Source organism: Barbus barbus (assembly GCF_936440315.1).
Source record: "Barbus barbus genome assembly, chromosome: 13".
Taxonomy (NCBI): Eukaryota; Metazoa; Chordata; class Actinopteri; order Cypriniformes; family Cyprinidae; genus Barbus; species Barbus barbus.
Genome location: NC_136741.1, coordinates 10,686,488 through 10,693,483, shown reverse-complemented (window position 1 = coordinate 10,693,483; position 6,996 = coordinate 10,686,488).

The following is a 6,996-nucleotide window of genomic DNA, read 5'->3' as shown; positions in this document are numbered from 1 at the left end:
ATGAAAGTGCTGTAGTTATTGGCGATTTTATTGTACGGAACGTGAAAATAGAGACAACAGCCACCATAGTCCAATGTTTACCGGGAGCCAGAGCGCCTGACATCTTGGCAAATTTAAAAGTGCTGGCTAATGCTAAACGTAAATTCAGTAAGATTGTTATTCACGTCGGCGCTAATGATGTTCGACTTCGCCAGTCGAAGATCACTAAATATAATGTTAAAGAGGTGTGTGAACTTGCAAATACGATGTCAGACACTGTAATATGCTCTGGCTATGATGAAATTCATAGCAGACTGTCGTCACTCAATGGCTGGATGTCTAAGTGGTGCCCGCAGAATAACATAGGTTTCATAGACAATTGGAAGAATTTTTGGGGCAGACCTGACCTGTTGAAAAGAGGTCTTCATCCCTCTTGGGGTGGTGCCGCTCTTCTATCTAGAAATATGGCTCATAGTCTTAGAGTTTGTACTTTACTAACTGGGGCCCAGGTCAGGAAGCAGACAGACTGGCTAAACCGTCCGTCTGCTAGCCGCCTCACGTCACAGAAGTCAGTTAATTCACATAGAGACTGTTTCACCTAGATATCACACTATAGAGACTTTGTCTGTTCCCCGAACTAGAAAATACAGAAAACATCCAAACCAAAGTAAGAGTAACAATTTAATTGATGTTCAACAAATAAAAAAACAGATATAATACAGATAAACAAAATGATAAAGCTTGGCTTATTGAATATTAGATCCCTTTCTACAAAAGCACTTTTTGTAAATGATATGATCACTGACCATAAACTAGATGTGCTTTGTTTGACAGAAACCTGGCTAAAACCAGATGACTACATTACTTTAAACGAGTCTACCCCCCAAGATTACAGTTACAAACATGAACCGCGTCCAAAATTAGAGGTATTTCGTATTGCTTGGCGGGAAAGTACCCTATCCTACAGAACAGCATTAAAAACTGCTAGATCTGCTTACTTTACGTCTCTTTTAGAAGAAAACAAACACAACACCAAGTATTTATTTAATACAGTGGCTAAATTAACAAAAAATATAACATCAGCAGGTGCAGACATTACCCAGCAGCACAGTAGTAATGACTTTATGAACTACTTTACCTCCAAGATCAAAACTATTAGAGATAAAATTGTAACCATGCAGCTGTCAGCCACAGTATCGCATCAGATAGTACACTATAGGTCCCCTGAGGAACAATTCCACTCATTCTCTTCTATTGGAAATGAAGAATTGTATAAACTTGTTAAATCATCTGAACCAACAACCTGTATTTTAGACCCTGTTCCATCTAAGCTCCTAAAAGAGGTACTTCCAGAAGTAATAGATTCTCTTCTGAATATTATTAACTCATCATTGTCATTAGGATATGTCCCAAAAATCTTCAAACTGGCTGTTATTAAGCCTCTCATTAAAAAACCACAACTTGACCCCAAAGAATTAATTAATTACAGACCAATCTCGAATCTCCCTTTTCTGTCGAAGATATTAGAAAAGGTAGTATCATCACAACTATTTTCCTTCTTAGAGAAAAAATATATATGTGAGGATTTCCAGTCAGGTTTTAGACCATATAATAGTACTGAGACTGCTCTCATTAGAGTTACAAATGACCTGCTTTTATCATCTGATCATGGTTGTATCTCTCTATTAGTACCTCTGGATCTTAGCGCCGCGTTTGACACTATCAACCACAACATTCTTTTAAATAGACTAGAAAATTATGTTGGCATTAGAGGAAGTGCACTGGCATGGTTCAAATCGTACTTATCTGACCGCCATCAATTTGTGGCAGTAAATGAAGAGGTATCATACCAATCACAAGTGCAGTATGGAGTACCTCAAGGCTCAGTACTTGGCCCCTTACTTTTCACGCTTTACATGTTACCCTTGGGAGATATCATTAGAAAACATGGTGTTAGCTTTGACTGTTATGCTGATGATACCCAGCTCCATATTTCTTTCACGTCCTGATGAAACTTACCAATTTGCAAAACTAATGGAATGTATAGTTGATATCAAAAACTGGATGACTAGCAATTTCTTACTTCTAAATTCTGAAAACACAATTTTAATTATTGGACCAAAAACTTTTACATGTAATAACCTAGATCACTGTCTAATACTTGACGGCTGCTCTGTAAATTCTTCTTCATCAGTTAGGAACCTAGGCGTACTTTCTGATAGTAATCTTTCCTTCAAAAAACATGTTTCTAGCATTTGTAAAACTGCATTTTTCCATCTTAAAAATATATCTAAATTACGACCTAGGCTCTCGATGTCAAATGCAGAAACATTAATTCATGCATTCATGACCTCGAGGCTAGATTATTGTAATGCTTTATTGGGTGGTTGCCCTGCACGTTTAATAAACAAACTCCAGCTGTTTCCAAATGCAGCAGCTAGAGTTCTTACTAGAACCAGGAAGTATGACCACATTAGCCCGGTTCTGTCAACACTGCACTGGCTCCCTATTAAACATCGTATACATTTTAAGATCTTGCTAATTACCTATAAAGCCCTGAATGGTTTGGCACCTCAGTATTTGAGTGAGCTCTTATCGCATTATAGTCCTGCACGTCCGCTGCGATCTCAAAACTCTGGCCATTTGATAATACCTAGAATATCAAAATCAACTGCAGGCGGGAGATTGTTTTCCTATTTAGCGCCCAAACTCTGGAACAATCTACCTAACACTGTTCGGGAAGCAATCTATAATTATATATTCACACACAAACACATTACATAAATTTTATCTATATATCTAAATAAATATACTTCAGTTCCAACCCTGCTTACAACTGTCTGTAATTGTCAAGTAGCCCTGAACACCTTGATTAGCTGGTTCAGGTGTGTTTGATTGGGATTGGAGCTGAAATCTTCAGGATGGCCGCTCTCCAGGAGCAGGGTTGGAGACCCCTGCTATATATATATACAGCAGTGGGGATTTCTTTAAGACTGCAAGGGAAGCTCGGCTTCCCCTATAATGTCAAAAAATTAATGGTCAAATATGTACTATTGTGTTAACATTTTATTGATTAAAAGTGCGTTAGAACACGTTCATCTCGAAGACGAGTTCGTTCAGAATCAGCTACATATAGCAGGTGACTCGATTTCCTTCTCATATATTCCCGTAGCGTCACAGTGTATTTCCTTGTTGAAGCCTAGCGTCCATTGACTTCAATGGGGCTGCTTTGAAAAGTTTTTTTCAGTGCTTCGAAACTAGATGATCATTGGATAAATGCTGCGATTATGTCCCGCCCACGGACGCTCAGCGTCTCTGGGGGTGAATGGAGGAGTGGGCGGGGCTGGAATCCGGGCTTCTGCGTGATGATTGGAGGGTCTGTCGAAAGACTGCATCTCCTTTTGATTGACAGCGATTGTGTTCTATAAGAAGTCGCTGATGCTGAAGCTATTCGAGCTCAGTCCCATAGCGGATTGACAAACTGCTGCAACCTATTTCTTGGTATTTGCTTGGCGAAATTGCTGGCCAATTTTCATCATAACAGGAGAAAGCTGTGTGATTACTTGGTGTTCCTTAACCCACTACTGTCTCGCTTTTCTTTATAAAGCGAAACAAACTAAAAATACTCCACGAGTTTTGATCGTATAGATAAGAGCATGGTATCATTTGCAACTGCAAAGGGTCTACTTCTATTTGTGTATAGTCATAATAACAACACAACAATGTGCTTTTAAAAAAAATAGAGAAAATAAACCGGGTGCGTTTTCTGCGGGCTCTGTCTCGGTCACCTCTTCACAGACCCGTAAATAAAACAACATGAATACAAAAACAAATATTCTATGTTAAAGTAATCCGTATGAAACCAATGCGATGTCCAGTTTTCCCATCTCAACTCATTATATCTAATGCTGTCAGCGGAAACAAACAAGTTCATCCCGGATACGTTCTGTTTCTGGAAGAAGATCTGCTGAGAGAAATAACTCAGAATTTCTAAATGTGTTGTTGTTTTTTCCCCTTCAGAGCACATAAACAATATACACTATGAAAATGCCAGGTGCAAAAGCTTGGAGACAGCATATATAGAAATTAAAACTTTTATTTAGCACACAAGTGATGATAAAGACGTGTATCATGTTACAAACGATGCTGTTCTTCTGAACTTTCTATACATCAAACAAATAAAAAATTCTTCTTAGCTCTTTTCAACATAATAATAAATGTTTTTTAGCAGCAAATCGCAATATTAGAATGATTTCTGAAGGATCATGTGACTGGAGTAATGATGCTAAAAAGTCAGCTTTGAAAGACAGCTTTGATTGTTCCTAATAAAATGTTTAACTGCACTCACAAGTGAATCTCAAGTTATTTTGTGTGGTAGCTAAATATATACTTAATAAACTACAAAGAAAACAAAAAATATTTAAATTTATTTTGTCCTCATATTCTTTCTTGTAACTCTTCCTCTCAGTCACATACTTGACTAAATGGCTCATTATGAAGCTCATTATGCAGGCCTGTCTTCTCAGGTGTGAATGTGAATGTGTGAAGGTTGACCAGTGCTACCAAGTTCATTTTGAGCCCTGAATCATGTTCACTTCAAATACTCACTATACAATTCAATCAAGGAAATGGAACACAACACACTACACAATTAAATGAGTGAATTCAAAGATATATTATTATGAATTCGTGTAAGCAAATGCCAAAAAATATATGAATGCTGTAGATGTACTCTATGTTTTTAACAATAAATGAATTCAAAACACAAAAGGAGAGAAATACAAAACAAAAGATATACCAATAAATAGGGGCAGTCGTGGCCTAATGGATAGAGAGTTGGACTTGTAACCTGAAGGTCATGGGCTCGATCGTCTCAGGTCAGGCAGGGATTGTAGGTGGGGGAGTGAATAACCAACACTCTCTCCACCCTCAATACCACGACTGAGGTGAGACCCTTGAGCAAGGAACCAAACCCCCAACTGCTCCCCGGGCGCCGCAGCATTGGCTGCCCACTGCTCCGGGTGTATGTTCACTACTGTGTGTACACTTGGATGGGTTAAATGCAGAGCACAAATTCCGAGGATGGGTCACCATACTTGGCCACACACCACTTCCCTTTCCCTTTAAATGGATTAATGCTTTTAAATAAAACTAATTTATTTCTCTTCAACAGTTCGCTTTCAACTAATATGCTCTAATTTATCCTTTTCTCTGTTTTACACTTAAAAGTCTCTCACAAACTGGAATTTACCTTTCCACGTAACGTGAACGATTTTTTATAGCATTAGCTTATAACACTTCAAACTAATACTAACAATTGTGTTATTCTAGGCACAAACTTTAACAAACCTAATTTTAACAGTATCAATCAGCTCAGATTTAGAAAATAACAGTGAAATACTATATTAAGACAGATCAGATTAAGAGAAGGGTATAACTGCAGCCTGGAGATCTCCAAAACAAGGTGGGAGCTACAAAATAGGGCGTGGCTTCCTCCCATTAACAGACAGGCACATGACACGCATGCACAATTTTTTCTCCCAATCAACTTCAGCACAAACTCCGCCCCACAGATGATTATAAAGATTTTATTGGTTGTGTCAATCACAGTGTTAATTTCCTACACTATGCTACTGTAGTATCCTGGAGTATCCACTAGGTGTCATCTGTATATTAGAGTTGTTGGGTTTTATCTTGGTAAAGTGAAGCTAGAAGACGGGGTGCCATGTGGAAGGCATAGAGTGTGGGATGCCTGTTGCTGTAACGGCTGCAAACAGAAAGTAAAGGATTAACTTCAACTCAATACATGTGTGGTGATTTATATGGACGATATCACATTTTTGGCGACGAGGATGCGGAAGCGGAAAGCCTGTGTTGACAACAGATTAAAATTGGGAAAAGAAGCAGAGTGCTGATAACTGTTTGTGAAGGATAAAGAGAAGATTAACCATGGCTACAGGAACTATTGGCTCACTGGCAGCATTTGATGCAAAAGCTCAAACATGGGAAGAGTATTCGGAAATAGTGGAGCAATTTTTCGTGGCTAATGGAATCGAAGATGAGGGTAAGCAAAGAGCTATTATCATAAGTGTTGTGGGACCACAAACTTACAGTGTGATGCGAAATCTTCTTAGCCCTACAAAACCAAGTGAAAAGACTTATCAGCAACTGATAACGATGTTAAAAAATCATTTTAATCCCAAACCAAGTGAGATTGTACAGAGATTTAAATTTAATTCAAGAACGAAGAAGCTGACAGAGACTGTGACAGAGTATGTAGCTGAGTTGCGTTGCTTAGCACAAGATTGTAATTATGGAGCAACTTTAGACCAAATGCTGAGGGATCAGCTTGTTTGTGGCATAGATGATGATCGAATTCAGAGACGGTTGCTTTCAGAAGCAAATCTGACATTTGAGACTGCTTTTAAAATTGCAGTAGCCACTGAAGCCGCAAGCAAAAATGTACTCGATTTACAAAATAAATCCGGTGTACAGGCATGTAACAGCATCATGTTTAAAGAGAGGAAACCGGATCACTGGAAAAGAGGAGAATCTGGTGAACAAAAAGAAATCAGAGAATGTCACAGATGCAGTGGGAAAAACCACAAAGCCAACGAATGTAGATTTAAGAAGGATAAATGTTATGTGTGCGGGAAAATCGGACATATCGCCAAAGCCTGTCGAAACAAAAGCCAACAGAGTGGACACGCAACAACTGGAAAAGGTGGAAAAGGAGTGCGTCCGCATCGAGCATTTAATGTAAGTGAAAATAATGAGAGTGATGAATCTGAAGAAACATTCACTTTGGCATGTGTAAAAACTGAGGCATTGAAGAAAGTGAAACCCCTCACTGTTGAGTTGCATGTTAATGGCAGACTTGTAAACTTTGAGATTGATACAGGATGTAGTGTCATTCTTATGAATGAGAGAATGTACAAGGACATCTGGAAAGATTTAGAAGCTCCCAAATTGAGACTTACAAAAATCAAGTTGAGAACTTATACAGGAGAGCCAGTA